Source organism: Theropithecus gelada, chromosome 7a, assembly GCF_003255815.1.
Source record: "Theropithecus gelada isolate Dixy chromosome 7a, Tgel_1.0, whole genome shotgun sequence".
NCBI classification, from domain to species: domain Eukaryota; kingdom Metazoa; phylum Chordata; class Mammalia; order Primates; family Cercopithecidae; genus Theropithecus; species Theropithecus gelada.
The window spans coordinates 45,210,515-45,227,966 of record NC_037674.1 but is presented as its reverse complement, the minus strand read 5'-3'; the positions used below and the strand labels follow the sequence as shown (position 1 = coordinate 45,227,966).

Genomic DNA, 17,452 nt, shown 5'->3' with positions numbered 1-17,452 from the left:
CTTGCATCCATTGAAGTACAGAAATAAAATATTTTTAAGACTGAAGGGAAAAGAGACTCCAGGTTTAGTGTGGGTAGGTGATGGGGCCTGGCTGAACCTCCTTCATCTCTGTTTCCCTTGCTCTTGACTTCCCGTTGGCAGTCTCTAACTTGTAGCCCTCTGTCACCACTACTCACAAGGACATTGGCCACCATATTACCCTAGTCCCCTTTCTGTAATTGTTGACTTCTGTACTGATTGTCCCCCAGTAATATGCAAGCTTTCTGAAGTAAGAGAACACATCTTCAGCTGTATTAGGCAGAGTTCTACAGAGGAATAACCAATACGCAATGTGAGATCAGATATAAATATATAGATGCATACATATATATGTGTATATGCATGCATGTGTGTATATAGACAGAGAGAAAGAGACAGAGACAGAGAGATTTATTTTAAGGAATTGTGTGGCTGGCAAGTCTGAAATCCACAGGGCAGGCTGGCAGGCTGAAAATTTAAGTGAGGGTTAATGCCATAGACTGGAGTCCTGAGTTAGAATTCCACAAGGCAGCAGGCTGGAAACTCAGACAGGGTTTCTATGTTGTAGTCTCAAGGAGAATTCCATCTTCTTTAGGAAACCTCAATCTTTGCTCTTAATGCCCTCAACTGATTGGACAAGGCCCACCCATAGTATGGAGGGTAACCTGTTTTACTGATGTAAGCATTAATCTCATCTAAAAAATACCTATACCACCATGTCCAGACCAGTGTTTGACCAAACAATGAGTCGGCATACTCCACGCAAGCTGACATGCAAAATGACCCACCACAGCGCTTCTTGTGTCTTCGTGTACCCACTTGGTACATAGGGGTACAACTGTCTGGCCCATAAGGGTGGTCAATCCTGAGTTGATAAATAATAGGAAGCTAGTCCTATGATGTGTCTTGATTTTTCTTTTCTTTTCTTACCTTCCTATTTTTATTAACCCAGGTCTTCTGCACCCAAAACTCAGCCTCATTCAGGACCATATTATGTTCGTACCTCGGCTGTGTCCAAGGAGTGTTGTCGGAAAAGTGGGACCTTGGAGGGGTAGGGGCCAAGGGAGAGTTTCCCCTCTGCCCTTCGAAGTTCACTGAAAATGAATTTACAATAGGCAGATTAATAAGAAGAAAAGGCATACAAATTTATTTAATGTGCATAAGCACAGGGGAATTGCAAGAACATGATGACCCAAACCCAATGAGATCCAGACGCTTATATACCCTTCTTCATCAGGGAAGAGGAGATGGAGGAGAAAATGGCTGTTTTGAGGGGTAGAAAAAATATATATATAAATTTTTTTAGATGGAATCTCGCTCTTTCGCCAGGCTGGAGTTCAGTGGCATGATCTCGGCTCACTGCAACCTCCACCTCCTGGGTTCAAGCAATTCTCCTGCCTCAGTCTCCCGAGTAGCTGGGACTACAGGCATGTGCCACCATGCCCAGCTAATCTTTGTATTTTTAGTAGAGACAGCGTTTCAGCATGTTGGCCAGGATGGTCTCGATCTCTTGACCTCATGATCTTCCCACCTCGGCCTCCCAAAGTGCTGGGATTACAGGCGTGAGCCACTGGCCTGGCCCAGCAAATGATTTTTAAGAGGAATGAATGGGCCCAATGCTCAGACAATGGTTAAGAAATAATTATCTTTGGAGATGGAGTGGGACCTAAAAACGGACAATTTGGGTCAATGCTCTGAAGTATGGGTCATCGGTGTGATGTTTAATTTTCAATCTCTTCCTCTGTGATATGAGTTTTAATCCGCTGGGTAATGAAATTTCAGGGAAGGGATGGAAGGCAATTGTGTTCCTCTTTGGCCATCCGGTTTCTAGGTGAACGAGGGAACTTCAGAGAACAGTCTTGTCCTGTGTTTTGGGAGAGACAAGGGGTTGAGAAACAGGAAGGTAGGAGGGGTAGGGAAGGTTAAGAGACCTTGAGGCTACTTCTTTAGTCCAGCATGTCAAAGCATCATATTGAGGAGTATCATTTTCTGAGCCCCAACAGAGGTTGACACGCCTGGGTTTCAGTCCTGGCTCCCCCATTCATTAGCAAGGAGTTGAATCCCTCAGAGCATGAGTTCTGTCTGTGCAGTGAGGGCATGTGGCGCCCACATGGCGGGTTTAGTGAGGCTGAGTGGGTTAAGGCCCAGCACAGTGCCTGCTGTGAAGGAGGCACCCCATCATTTTCATAATGATGATTTTATTGCTCTTTTACACACAATTAAAACTCACTAATTCAGACCTATCAGAGAGGGCAGTCAATGGCTGGAAAGTCCACATTAAAAAATAATTTTAAAATAATGTAGTTTTATTACTTTAAAATATATTACTCGGTCCAGGCTAATAAAGTGTTGCATAGCAAGCCCTTGGGGGACTTGCGTTAATGAACAAATAAGAACAATTTGAGATTAGTCCATCCATTATTAGCGTGGAACAGGATGTCTCAGAAAGTATTTGCAAATGCCTCAAAACAAGGTACTATCTTCCATAGATTAAGTGTTTCCTTTGCAATCATCATGATGCATTTTCTTCATTCACCAGTTTCTCTCTACCTGGAAAGTGCTCCAGGCAAGTTCAGCACAGGACTGACCAGATTTTAACAGATTCTCACTCAGTGGTGACTGAGCATAAGACATTTCATTGAGTTAGGTCAAGGCCCTTATTTTACGTTCTTTCCTTTCAGAGAAGCCTGTTTCAGGATGCTCATCTTGGCCTGCACCTCCCAGAGCTGGAACTGTTTCCGTCAAACAGCAAAGAGGCTGTGCTTAGGAGCTTGGGCTCTGAACGCAGACAGAACCGGGTTCCAATCCCAGTCATCCCTAAGATGACCTCCCTCACAGGGTTGCTACAGGATTAAATTAGGTATACAGCTAAAGTGCCTGAGAGACATGAAATAGTCGTGAACGGCAGTGAAAGAGCAAGCCGTCCTGCAGCAGAGGCACCACCATATCTAAAGGTGAGTCAGAAAGGCACGTACACGGACCTAATGAACCTCTGAGGCATAAGGAATGCTGAAGTTATTATTCCTGGTGCTGGGCCAGTCCTTGGGTGATGATGAAATTTGCCTCCAGATAGGCTATGATTCCAAGGCAGGAGCCTAGGAATTTACTGTCATTATTATTATTAGCAACAAAAATGACAGTTTATATTTTACAAGAGCTATTCAACTTCTCTCAAAAGCTCCACTGAGACAGTGTATATTTGAGGAAGGTTGTGCAAGGGCCACGGTATTTGTTCCTCTGGAAATTCCAAGCGTGGACTGGGCTCACTCATCAGAGAACCCCAGAATTAGCTCAGCACCTGCAGAAAGACCTTTTCTGAGTGAAGGTCTGAGTTAAGCCCTTGATTCTACTCTGCGTCAGGGCAGAAAACCACCAGCGAAGGGGAAGTTCCTGGGAGACCCTGCGAACATGCCATCAGCCACTGTTTATTAAGCACTTAACTCTGGATGGGGGCTGGCAATCTGCGATTGCCTGGCTTTATCCTCATTACATTCAGCCCATAATGTCAATGTCAGACCATTGGCCCGCTCACCCCGCTTCATCAGAGGAGGGAGCTGTGTCCCAGAAGGCAGGGGGGACTTGCTCAAAGTCACAGAGCTGGTATAAATAAACACAGCATGCCAGTCTTTTTTTTTTTTTTTTTTTTTTTTTTAATCACAGGATCTTGCTCTGTCACCCAAGCTGGAGTGCAGTGGTGCAATCTCAGCTCACTGCAGCTTCTGCCTCCCGGGTTCAAGCAATTCTTCTGCCTCAGCCTCCCAAGTAGCTGGGACTACAGGTGTGTGCCACCATGCCCAGATGAATTTTGTATTTTTAGTAGAGTCGGGGTTTCCCTACATTGGCCAGGCTGGTATCAAACTCCTGGCCTCAAGTCATCCACCTGCCTCGGCCTCCCAAAGTGCTGGGATTACAAGTGTGAGCCACTGCGCCCAGCCAAGCGTGCCATTCTTTAGAAGACGTTCTCTCCCGGCACATCTCAGTTTCTACAAAGGCCCCCAGCCCCTCTTGGAGACCCCTGGGGCAAAGTTCTCTCACCCTTCTTCACATACCCCTAACAACTCACCTGCCTCTCTCTTAGAGCCCCTCTCCCACCCTTCCTTGAATTCTGGCCATGCTCATGTGTGCCATAGCTCCCCCAGGAAGACAGCCTCTGAGTCTGGTCTGACATTGTCTGTCCTTAAAGAAGGCACTTAACACATATTTGTCAACTGAATTAATAAGAATTTCCCACAGGGCCTTGGAAGCAACTTTGTACCTGTTTGCCTCTGCTGGATGACCCACTCTGAACACAGCTACCTAAAAGTGGAAGGAGGGAGGCCGGGCGAGGTGGCTCACGCCTATAATCCCAGCACCTTGGGAGACTGAGGCAGGTGGATCGCTTGAGCTCAGGAGTTCGAGACCAGCCTAGGCAACATGGTAAAATTCTGTCTCTACAAAAAAAAAATTTAAAACTTAGCCAGGCATGGTGGTACATGCCTATAGTCCCAGCTACTCAGGAGTCTGAGGTGGGAGGGTTGTTTGAGCCCAGGAGGTGGAGGTTGCAGTGAACCGAGATCACAGCACTGCACTCCAGCCTGAGCAACAGAGCAAGACCCAATCCCCCCCCCCAAAAAAAAAGAAAGAAAGAAAAATAGCTGAAAGGAGGGACTGTTTTGAGCTGAGGCAACCCCAAAGACTGGTGACATTCCCTGGGTCTCCCCTGCCAGCCTCGAGTCATACCCCAAGAGAGGCTGGGACATGCCTGTGAAACAGGATGCTGAACAGCTGAACACAGTTGACTTGAGCCAGTCTAAGTGGGTTTCTGCTCCTTGCAACGAGAGGCCTGAATAGAAGTCCCTTCTTCAAGGGAGTGGGCATCAGCTCAGAAAGAGAATCCCATGGGAACTGACTTGGCTGGTGACCAAGGCCCTACCACCAGGGCACCCTCCCACGTATCCCAAGCAGAGGGGCCAGAACCAGCGGTGTAACTACTGTGCTTGACACCCAGGGCGGGTCTTTTTTTTCTTTCTTTTTTTTTTTTTTTTTGAGATGGAGTCTCGCTCTGTCACCCAGGCTGGAGTGCGGTGGCGCGATCTCGGCTCACTGCAAGCTCCGCCTCCTGGGTTCACGCCATTCTCCCAGGGCAGGTCTTTTTATAACTCACCAATCTTCCATGCAACAAAATTGTTTTCTGTAAAAAGCAGGAAATGAATAACAATAGTATGGGTGCATTGGCTATGTCCGGTGGCATTTCTTGAGAATTTTCATTAATGACACCTGATTTTAGAGGCACTGTATATTTTTAAATACATCCAGATGTTGTTTCAGTTGCTTCCTCTTTGGTTCTTTTTGCTTTTTGTTGTTGAGCTTCACTTAAATTCGTATCATTTCATGTTGGTACAGGTACTCCACTTCAAATTTCCCGAGAAATTCAGAAGAATTGTGAACAAGTTGCTGGTTTCACAATACTGCAAGATACTGCAAGTTACTACAAGTTCCTACAGGACAACAAGGCACAATTATTTACTTAATTGTGTTTAAATATACCTATCAGTTTGAACTTTGATCCTTTGGTGACATTCTAATACAATAATTTATGTAAATAATTATTCAGAGACCAATGAGAGGATTTAATAAGTGCAAAATGTTAGCAAATGGTACAACATTGATAAATCCATGATCTGGATTTTGTTCTGTCATTTTAAAATAATTAAAAAGTAAGTTTCAATTTTAAAAACATTATTGAATTCAGTAAAAAATTCAAGCATTAACTAAAATATACACTTACGAAACACAAATATGACACCTCACATTTCACACTCTGTTTCATTGTTTTAGATTTTAAACAAAAATAAACTCCGACGGCCACCTAGAATGATCAAGTCAGGCAACTTAAGTCACTTTGTTTCATCTTCACAATCACTGTGCTATCATTGTTCATTTTGAATCTACTTTTTAAATGCAACAATATTTGATGCCAGATACCAGACACAAATTACACCTGAAAAGGATGTCATTTTAGGTTTTGTGTCCCACCTAAAGGGTACAATTCTGTACCCTGACAACATTATTCTAGAAATAAATGCCTATGAGTGAGTCTGTTTCGGGAGCCAACTCTACAACTAGGAGTTCCCCCAAAGTAACTTCCATGTGCAATAAAGTGTTTATTAAATGATAAGTATTAAAATTGTCCTAAGCAGAAAACCAAACACCGCATGTTCTCACTCATAGGTGGGAATTGAACAATGAGAACACTTGGACACAGGGTGGGGAACATCACACACTGGGACCCGTCGTGGGGTGGGGGGATGGGGGAAGGATAGCATTAGGAGATACACCTAATGTAAATGATGAGTTAATGGGTGCAGCACACCAACATGGCACATGTATACATATGTAACAAACCTGCATGTTGTGCACATGTACCCTAGAACTTAAAGTATAATATAAAAATAAATAAATAAAAATAAATCTAAAAAAATTAAATTAAATAAAAAAAATAAAATTGTCATAAGGTCAGGAACGGTAGCTTATACCTGTAATCCCAGCACTTCCAGAGATGGACGGGCAAGAATTGCTTGAGCCCAGGAGTTTGAGACCAGCCTGGGCAACATGGTGAAACCTTGCCTCTACTAAAAAAATACAAAAATTAGCCAAGTATGGTGGCATGCACCTGTAGTCCCAGCTACTCGATAGACTGAGGTAAGAGGATTGCTTAAGCCTGGGAGGTCGAGGCTGCTGTGAGCCATAATGGAGGCCACTGCACTCCAGCTTGGGTGACAGAGTAAGACTCTGTCTCAGAAAAAACAAAAACAAAAACTGTCCTAACATGAAGCTTATATACTTATCATCATCATCAATATCATCAGCACTTACGGAACTCCACAGGACCTCAGCAAGTGTTTACACATTGGGCCAAGGAAAGAATTTTCCTGGAGAAGGATTTTGCCACTGCCACCATCTTGAAATTCTTCATTGTTTTGGAACACAGGGCCATAGATTTTCATTTCTGCACTCAGCTCTGCTCTGAGCCCAGGGCCATAGGGGTTCTTCGAAAGACATGGCAGATGGAAGAAGTGGAAGGCATGTGTGCACAGTAGAGTGCCCTGCAATCATAGAGGATGATTACTCCTGTCCCTACCTTCCTGGCCCAGCTTCCCATCAGCCAGAACCCTGGCAAAACAGGGAGACCTTTGGCAGTCTCTTAGCCCTCTTCCTTACCAATCCTGGTTCCCTCCTCTCCCCTTATGCCAAATACGACTAGAGGTCACCTCACAGCCAGGCGCCCCTCCCAAAGACAGCAACTTCCTTTACCCTGCAACAACCAACCTTCACCCCATCCCCAAAAGGGTCTTTGGCCAGAGGTCTGATCAAGCCCATTGAGGGTACTCACTCTAAGCCACCCCATTGCCTGAGCTGTTTTCCTTTTTTTCAAATGAAGCTTGCTCTTTTCTGAGTCTCTCCCAGGTGGAGTGTGGGAGGGCAGTGTTTTCTGTAGCCTCTGGCTCGTGCCAAGCACCACGCTGGTGCTCTCAGACTCTTCAGTTCTCCTCACCCACACGAGCCCAGTGAGGTAGGCCTTCTTATTCCATCTTGCAGATGAAGAAACGATTACTCAGGGTTGATGAAGCAACACCCAAGATCTCATGGAAGGAAGGAACAGAGATGGAAATAAAATACAAGACTGTGTAAGTCCAACAAATATGTCACATCCATGCCACCTCTGGGGTCTGATCCAGCCTCTCAACAACCACCATCATCCCTCAACAGGCAGGTGACAGTGGCGAGACAGCTCAGCCCTGCACCAGGCTCGTCCATTGCAGTGCCATTGCTATGCAGAGGACACAAACCCCAGACTTTGACTCCTCCTCACAGACCCTGAACAGCTGAAATCTTCTGGCTTCACTGATACTTCCAGCTGCCTGAGCTTTGGCCCGGACAGTCGCCACAGCAACCACAGGTAGGTCTCTGCAGCTGCAGCTGAATGAGCCAGCAAATATTTATCAAGCGCTGTGCTAGGAATGGTAGGAGATGGAGTGACTTTACTCAATGGTCCAGTTTTAAAACACTTTTAGTAATAAATACCCTAAAAAAAAAAGAAGGGGGGAGAACATATTTTAAAACCCTATTGCTTTGTTTCCCATCCTGAAAGCCATGAGGTAGACAAAATAGTATTGCTTTACAAGCACAGACTTTGGAGTCAAAGACTTTTGGGTTTGAATTCTGGCACTGCTGTCACTAGCTACGTGACATTGTGCAAACCACACTCCTCTCAAAGCCTTAGCTTCCCCTTTACAACACGAGAATGCTTACCCCTGCCCACCTCAGAGGGTTCTTTAAAAATGAAATGAGCTAATGTATAACAAAGAGCTTTGTTGACTGTGCAAATGTTAGGTTGTTCTTTCAATAAACATTTATTAAGCATTTACTCTGAGCCAAACCCTGAGTTAGGCATTAGAGCTTCTGAAATGTAAACGACCTGGGTTCATTGGGATTCACCCTTTTTATTTTTTTTCGATGAAATTCACACAACATAAAATTAACCATTTTAAAGTGAACGATTCGGTGGCATTTAATCCATTCACGATGTTGCACAACCAACACCTCTCACAAGTTCTAAAACATTTTTTCCTCACCCCAAAAAAAAGCCCGTACCCACTGAACACCAGCCTCTTTTGAAGGTACCTTTTCTCTCGCTCTGCTGTGTCCTTCCCGGGAGTTGGGTTCACGGGCTTGATAATATCCTAATGTCCCTCTCATCGCCTATGACTCCAAGCCAATTCCCACATCCAACCTCAAGCTTCACAAGTCGAAACCCAGGCTTCTCTGCCAGCGCCGGGGGAAACAGAGCCCCTAGCCTGCCATTTTTAATTACACCAGGGCTGGATGAGCAGGTAATCGCTGTGCATTTCAGTAAATTACCTCTCATAAAGGGGCCATCATGTTTGCTCATGTGCCCTTCTTTCCTGGAACCAGCTCCCTGTTTGCCAACATTGTATCTTCCCAGCAGCCTGTGCGTCTGGTGATCGTCCTTTTAGGCAAGCTGGGGGACAGTCAGGTGCAGGGGGAGGGGGTAGTGTTTGCGCAAATATTGGACTTGGCCACACTTGCTGTTCGTATCAGGAACCCAATTGGTGTTATTGATTGACAGATTCGGGGACCAACTGTTTAGAAAGCTGAGCCCCCTCGGATTGGGCTAGGTGTTTCGGCAAACAGCCCTAATGCTGGGCAAACAGGGCTGTTGGAAGAAGTGCCCAGCATGTTAGCAGAGCAAACCAAGCACTGAGCAAACAGCTTAAAAGAATGTGGCCACCTCCACGTAACCTCAACCGAGGTATTGATCCCACTGGAGGAGAGAGAGGGGCCGAGTAGGGAACAGAGAGATACAAACCCCGGCAGAATGTAAATGTTATCTTTAAGCTGCGGCTGTCAGGGCCCTAATGGGCATCTGTTTGGAATTTGTCTTCTTGCAAATCTTTAAATCCAGGTCAGGGCCAGGCACAGAATTTAATAACAACTTTTCAGAGAGATCGGGGCTTGCGACTGATTTCATTCCCCATAAGCCCAACTGGGACTCTTCTGTTCTTCTTAAAGGCAGCTGCCTTGCATGGAAACTTGCTGGGTGCAAGTCCCAAGCTAGGAAGAGATAAATCTTCTGAACACTGGTCATAAGTCTACAGGAGAGAATAAGAAAATTCAGAAATAAAGGTGCTTACTCTGACCCCTGAGTTGTCCATACATGAGAGCCGGTGGAGTGGAAAGAATCCTGGAATCAGAGCCAGGAAATCTGGGCTGCAGCTACTGGCTCTGACTGGCTGCCCCTTCTGTCTTTACCTCCCTGACCTTCAACCTCTGTATCTATGAACTGAGGGATGCAGTCCCTGCTGGGCATATTCAGGGTCAAGCCAGACAAGCCCACTCCAAGGTGGGAGCACACTCTGCAGACAGAAAACACTGTCCCAGTTTAAGGAATCGGGATATTTGCTGAGAGGCCCTCGGGGGTGCCCCTCCTGAGCCTGAGACCTTCTGGCATCACCAAGTTGCAATGGAATGGACCGTGGCTGTGGTTATCTATTTTTCTTTTTTTTTTTTTTTTTTTGAGACGGAGTCTGGCTCTGTCACCCAGGCTGGAGTGCAGTGGCGCGATCTTGGCTCACTGCAAGCTCCGCCTCCCGGGCTTACGCCATTCTCCTGCCTCAGCCTCCCGAGTAGCTGGGACCACAGGCGCCCGCCACCTCGCCCGGCTAGTTTTTTTTGTATTTTTTAGTAGAGACGGGGTTTCACCGTGTTCGCCAGGATGGTCTCGAATTTTTCTAGGTAGGTGACTGTTAGAATTTGGGTGTCCTTCCCCAAAAGCTAGATGGGTGAAGGGAATATATGTTGTTTGCAAATTCCTTGAAAAGTCAAAAAACCATGATTGCTTACTTGCTGTTATTTTGAGAGAGGGTCTCACTCTGTTACCCAGTCTGATGGAATCTTGCTCTGTCACCCAGGCTGGAGTGCAGTGGCATGATCATAACTCACTGCAGCTTCAAGCTCCTGGGTTTAAGTGATCCTCCTGCCTCAGTCTCTCAAGTAGCTGGGACTGCAGGTGTGCCCTGCCACACTCGACTGATTATTATTATTATTATTATTATTATTATTATTATTATTGTAGAGACAGGGTCTCACCATGTTATCCAGGCTGATCTGGAATTCCTGGCCACAAGTGATCCCCCCACCTCGGCCTCCCATAAACGATGGGATTATAGCTTGAGCCACCATACCCAGTTGCTTGCCTTTTAATATTTTTGTAAAATAATAGGGTTAAGAAAAGACTTGCCCGCTGGGTCCCAAATGAGACCAGAGGACTGTGATTGAATGTCACGTCTGGTCCACAATTTCTTGCCAAGAAAAAACCCACAGCACTCCTATCTTCAACTAGAGGCCATAGCAGTGTGGGTAATGCCAGGATATTACTGGGCACTGCATTTTACAAGAGAACAGAGGGAACTTAAAACCTTTTGGCCATCTCTGCCTCTCGGTATCTGGTCTCATGATGATAAGAAGAATCAGAGAAGGCTATGACTCAGAGAAGGAGCCATCTATTTTGATGGATCTTTAAACAGGGGCTTAACAGGGAACAGCCACAGCTTAAAGATTACATTTATGGAAGCATACAGGCAAAGTTGTCAAGAGCTCGGGCTTCAGAGCTCAGTGCCTGGGGTAGAATCCCAACTCTGCCACTCACAGTGTATTAGGCAAGTTACCTAACTTCTCTGAACTTCAACAACACTTCTCCTTGTGAAATGAAAATAGTACCCCTGGAGGGACGGCCCCTCAGTGCAGCACCTCACCTATGATAAGCCCTCAGTAAATAATAGGGACTTTTATGGTTATTTCTGTGATGTGGGCAGGACAGACCCTAGACCCTAGTGAGGAGGAGCTGTCATTGCCAATATGTGACTGCAGAGGATGCCTTGCTCCCAATGAGGAAACCCACCAGCCTTCCCTAGAAAACCTACCATCAGAGCCTTCGTCAGCACCGAAATTTTACCATACAAGTGGGGGAGACGCGCACTTGGTTTCAAGTGTGTGGCCTGTGAGAGCCGCTCAGATGGGCTTCCTCATCAGAGGGACCTCTTTAAGGCTTCCTCCTCCTGCATCAACCAGCAGCCCTGCCCTCAGCTCGAAGAGAAGGCTGTGGGGTTTGAAGACAAAGCTATCCAGCATAGAGATGGGCTGGTCTATTACCTTCTGCTTATAGATGGAGCAGTGGACACCCAGTGTAAGGAAAGGACTTGCCCAAGGTCACAGAGGAGGTCAGTGGTGGCACAGGTTTTTTTGTGGCAATAAGAAAATGGGCTGATAAGGCTGGGTCTTTGAAGGCAAAACCACTGACAGGTTATCAGGAAGAAGTTTAAGCTTGCCTTAGAAGTGGAGCAGATGGGGAACCCAATTCATCTCCAGCAAATAGTTATGAATTAGGGTTTCTCTACAGCAATTAAAAACAAATAAGTAAATTGTACCTGCGTTGACATGCTTCCTCTCAACCTACTGATATACCTACCCTCACTGGAAACGTCTATCTCAACTAAGGTTGTTTCAGAACCTTTTGCTTTGGGAACAAGGGCATACAAACACTGGGATAATTTATGATGGTAATTTATGATGTGTTAAGTAGAGATAACTATATTTCTCCAGTCTGCGTGGCCTAACATCTGGTTAAGTAAGGAAAATAGGCCTGGAAGATATGGTATTGATGATCCCCCTATAAGGAGAAGTCTTAGCCAGGGTTGGGTACATTTGGTGAGTGTTGAGCCACGGCCAACCTGCTTCCGGGCCCAGGGCACTCCCATCCCTGCCTTGACGTGGTCCCACAGAGCTCAGGCAGAGGCCACAAGGTTCCCAGCCCCCATCAGACCCCAGCTTTGCCCCACTCCTGCTCTCTTCCTGGCTCCATGGGACAGTAGCATGCAAACTATGAACCAAGAAAAAGTGAAAAGCAAAAAGGGGAAACCTTGTTAAAACCACTACTGGTTTTTTGTTTTTTGTTTTTTTTTTGAGATGGAGTCTCACTCTGTCGCCCAGGCTGGAGTACAGTGGCGGGATCTCGGCTCACTGCAAGCTCTGCCTCCTGGGTTCACGCCATTCTCCTGACTCAGCCTCCTGAGTAGCTGGGACTACAGGTGCCCACCACCACGCCCGGCTAATTTTTTGTATTTTTAGTAGGGACAGGGTTTCACCGTGTTAGCCAGGATGGTCTCCATCTCCTGACCTCGTGATCCACCCGCATCAGCCTCCCAGAGTGCTGGGATTACAGGTGTGAGCCTCCACGCACAGCCAACCACTGCTATTTTTAAGGGTCAAGGAAGGATGCCTTGACCTGCCCTGGAGGCAAGAAAACAGGTCACATGCACACCGCACCCCTTTCTCCAATTGGCCTAGGGTTACAGACTCACTTCTGTTAGACAAAGACCTCCTTTCCAGAAGAGAATATGCTGGGCCACTCTGCAGATGTGGAGGAGTTTGGAGTAAGAGTAGGTGCCCCAGACATTGGACCAAGCATTCCACAGGTAGAAGGCTTGGAAGCTGGAAGCCCAGTGAGCATGCACCTGGTTAAAGGGATCAGGGAGCCTCAGCTCTGGAGTGGACTAAGATGCAGGTAGTAACAGCTTAGAGTGGGTCTCTAATCCCATCTAATCCACTCTGGACTCGAGGATCCCAGAAATCCCTTACCAAGCACTGTCTTTGTCTCACTTGCAGTGACTACCTCCCTTTCCCTTGGAAAGCCCAAGTTACCAGGCAGTGAAAGAACTGACCCCTGACTGTGCTGCTGTAAAAGCTCCCATGCCACACTGCTGCTTCTGAACATGCAGGCCCTTGATGCAGGAAAAGCAGTACCCCGTTTCTCACTCCAGAGCTCCACTCACAGTTACCAACTGTTTACAGGAAAGACAATGAGACTAAGTCCCCTGAGAGAAGGGGTTCATTATTACAAGTCAGGAAAACAGAGAGTTACAGTATGCTGACCCCCTCTACCTGGATACACAGTAACTAGCGTTGTTTTTGAAAACACCCAGGTTAGAGCCAGGTTTACATTTGACAAGCGTCAGTTAATTACAACAATAATATGAACCACACAACAGCATCAGCATGGCTGATGAATCATTGAAAAGGCTGAGTGACTCTTAGAATGCCCAATTAATGATTCACCCTATAAAAATGCATCTCCACACTGGTGCCCAGATCTGGCTCATTATGTTAAAATCTCTTACGCCACTTTGCCTTCCATACAGACTCTAAATATCTTCAGAACTTTGAACTTTGAAATAAATAAACATGAATACGCACTAACCAGGACTGGCTTCATGGGCACGCAACCTGTACAGCTAGTTATTCAGGGCCGGAGCTCCGAAGGGCACCACCCCCCGCTTGGATGAATGCTCTCTTGAAATTCTGAATAATTCTGGAACAGGGAGCCCCAGCATTTCCATTTTGCACAGGGACCTGAAAATGATGTTTCCAGTCTTAGGCTAAACTCTTAAAGAAGAAAGCAACAGAAAGTGAGACACAGGAATCCATACATCAAGCCACTTTTGCCCTCATCTGAAGCAAAATGCCCCACTCTTTTAAAATTCTGAAAAAGAGAAAGGTGCGGATTTTTTTTTTTTTTTTCTGGAGGAGGTGTTTCATTACATTAGAAATCCCTTATGAGTAGGTCTGGCCCTGTCCTCTAAGCTAACCCCTCTCCTCCCTGACCACCCTCTGCAGTAAAACTCCTCTCTGACCTGCCGTGTCTGCAACCTGAGGTTGAGGTTGAGGAATAATTTCAGCTGCCCTGAGATAACAGAGAAGTCAGAGTCCTTGCTGTTTCCTTCTCCATAAAATGAAAGAGCATTGCGGGGGCAGGGGAAGGCAGAAGGGACTAAGTCAGCCTTTCCCAGCCCTTTCTGAGATGTTCAAAAATGTTCGCCCAGAGAGGGTCTCTATAGCAAAAAAAAAAAAAAATTGAAAACTCTGGGTCAAATAAAGTTAACTTTCTGAACTGGAGGACTTTCTCAGAACCTTTAAAGAGTGGTAGAGTTAATGGGAATGGTGTGACTCTCCAAGCCTGGGTTGACAGCACTTTCCAAGCTCATTCTACCATAATTGATGTTACAACCTATCCACCCTGGGGAGTATTTAACATCAGGCTGAGGAACCTGGACTTCAGAGCCTCTCACCTCCCCTGGTCGTTGCAGAGCTCTGGAAGTACCCCTACAGAGTGTTCGCCTGGTCATGTGCTTGGCTAAAATTTGCAGAAGTAAGATATTGCTGTACCCATTTTCTTTTCTTTTCTTTTCTTTTTTGAGAGGGAGTTTCGCTCTGTTGCTCAGACTGGAGTGCAGTGGTACAATCTCAGTTCACTGCAACCTCCGCCTCCCGGGTTCAAGTGCTGTATCCATTTTCTTAAAGAAAGGTCCTAAGATTGTGTGAGCTTTGGGCCTCACAAAATGCACATCCTCCTCTGCATCCATCTTCACATCTGGAGGCACCATCCTTACGTCATGCCTAACATCTTAACATGCGCCCACATCCCCCATTTAATCTAATTTATAAATAACTGTAGGAGTTGAGTTGGAGCTGGCATAATGTCATTTGCTTAGTAGACTCGTAATTAAACATTCTTTCATATTGGTTTTGCTCAGTTGCAAGGAATGTTAATTTTGGAGGCAAAACTTTTTAAATTTCCATGTCACGATCATTTTCTTAGGCCCTGGGAAAGCATGTGAGCCCTGAGGACCAGGCCTACAGTGTGGGATGGATAAAATAGGGCTGCACTCAGCCAGCCTCTACAGTTCGAGAAATTCCATACTCGTAGTGCGATACTGATTATTTTCATGGTCGTTTCCAATTCAGTGGAAATGTCAATTTAATATCTAATTCAGACTAAAGAGAGATTGGAGTGGTTGGGGGAGTCGAGTTTGGATTGCAGAAATTGAGCTTTTATTATTTTTGAGAAACAGCAGGTTTCCTTGAACTAGGTTAACAAGGTGTTATCTAACAAGACCTTAGGGGGCTGATTTAACGGTTAGGACAAGATTGTTGTGTAATTAGCTTATCAACTCTGTATATGTAAATGAAGGCTTTTAAAGTCCTAGGAAAACTGGCTCTTGCTCTTAAGTAATTTAACTGTTTCCCCTTGATGCTCTTCATTCTCTCCAGCTCGGACACTTCTTTCCTTAATTAAGCATTTATAGAAGTCCATCTTGTGCGCAGCACTGTGCCTAGGGATTGAAATATGAGTAAGACCAGTCCCTGCTCTCCACCAGCCCATGGTCTAATCAGAGGTCAACAAACCTTTTCTGTAAAGGACCAGATGGTAAATACTTCAGTTTTGCAGGCCATCTCTGGTGCAATAATAACCTGACTCGGACTTTCAAGCACAAATTCAGCCACGGACAACGTATCAACAAATAAGTGTGGTCATGTTCCAATAAAACTTTATTTACAAAAGCTACTTGGGCCATGGTTTGCAGACCCCCTGGTCTAATGAGAGAAACAAAAATATAAATAATTCACTATGCAAAGATAGAAACTTAATTCTGTGCAATAATGGAAGCCCTAGCCAAATGCTGTGGATTCACAGGGAAGAAAGAAGTAATTGATTTCCAGGAGAGGCCAGAAGCTTCCTGGAAGAGGCAGCGAAGCATATGGAGCCATTGCCTCTTGGTTCAAGCCTTTATGGTCCCCCAGTTGCTTTGTTCTTATCCATTTTTCCTCCCCATTGAGGCCAAGGTCTTCTGTGACCTGGCATCATTTTGTATCATTCCTGGGGCCTAGCTAAGCTGTGCGCACATGTCCTGCCTGCAAAAATCACAGCTTCTGAGTCACCATCCAGTCAAATAAGGTTGATGCTGTTAGAGCAAAACTCTGATTGGGCTCTCACCCAGGCTTCAGATAAACACTTCTTGTTTGGAAAACCATGGTGCCTTTGAGGGGAATTAGACAATGTAATCTCCTCCTGCACGCAACCTCTGCTCTAACTCCTTTATTGTTCTTCCAGACACTTTCTCTTTGCATTTTCAATATCCAAATGCCATTTAGTTTATTGAGGCTTGTTTGCTCAGGGCTGGGCAAATAAAAGAACAAAGGAGGCTCTGAGCATCACCCCAGCCTTTGCTATCACGGGCTCTCAAGGTGAGCTTAGCAGCCTTCAGCACCAATCCCCTTAACAGGCTGTGGGCCAAGGTCGCTGGAGATGTAAGATGCAGGGCTATAAAGATGGGATAGGAGACAAGGCACTTTCTAAAAGGACTCCCGATAGCATATCTCCAACTCCACCAGGAACTAGGAAAAGGATGACACCCTGGCAATAACAGCAGGTAAATGAATTACTCACCCAGTAAAACTGATGGAGCTGATAACAGCAAGACCCAGAGGTTGCTGGGTCAGAGGTTGCATCAGGAGATGGCTTCGGAGATTTAGGCTGTCCATCACCTTCATCAGCCTTTCTTCAAGACCTCTCCAAGTCCATATCCAATCTACCTAGGAGTACAGTGCGCTCGCTGTGCCACCCAGGCAGGGGCCACCCCTAAGCTCCTTCTCTAGAAACACTCTGCAGCCCCCGTTGCCCACTTGTTCCTGGAGTTCACCAGTGGGGGACAATGCTTGTGAGTCCCCCAATATTTGTATGACCCTTGGGGAAGCTAGAGGAGGACAAATCAGAGAATGCTGGATCCAAAATATGACTTTTCTCAGGATATCAAATCCAGTTAGCACCAGCAAGCACCCTGCCCCCCGTCCTTTGAACTCTGCAGTCTGCTTTCTGACCTGTAGGATGAACCTGCCACTCAGCCTACCTGTGGCTTATAGCTCCTAGGAGTACAATTTCCAGCCACTGCTTCTGGCATGAAAGCTCTCGGCTCAAGCAAGGGAGGCAGAGTTCACATAGGGAGGTTAGGAGTCTGGTTCACTGACCTATATGAATTGC

The 17,452-nt window shown here is 45.9% G+C and overlaps 1 long non-coding RNA gene across 1 annotated transcript; it reads right to left on the bottom strand.

Annotated features, from left to right (window-relative positions):
- Positions 1 to 270: 270 nt before the first annotated feature.
- Positions 271 to 13,080, bottom strand: LOC112627825. Its single transcript, XR_003120232.1, has 5 exons — positions 12,939 to 13,080; positions 7,391 to 7,589; positions 6,889 to 7,103; positions 5,162 to 5,495; positions 271 to 1,112 (listed from the first exon to the last, which is right to left on the bottom strand). It is a non-coding gene; the product is annotated as an uncharacterized LOC112627825 (long non-coding RNA).
- Positions 13,081 to 17,452: the final 4,372 nt, after the last annotated feature.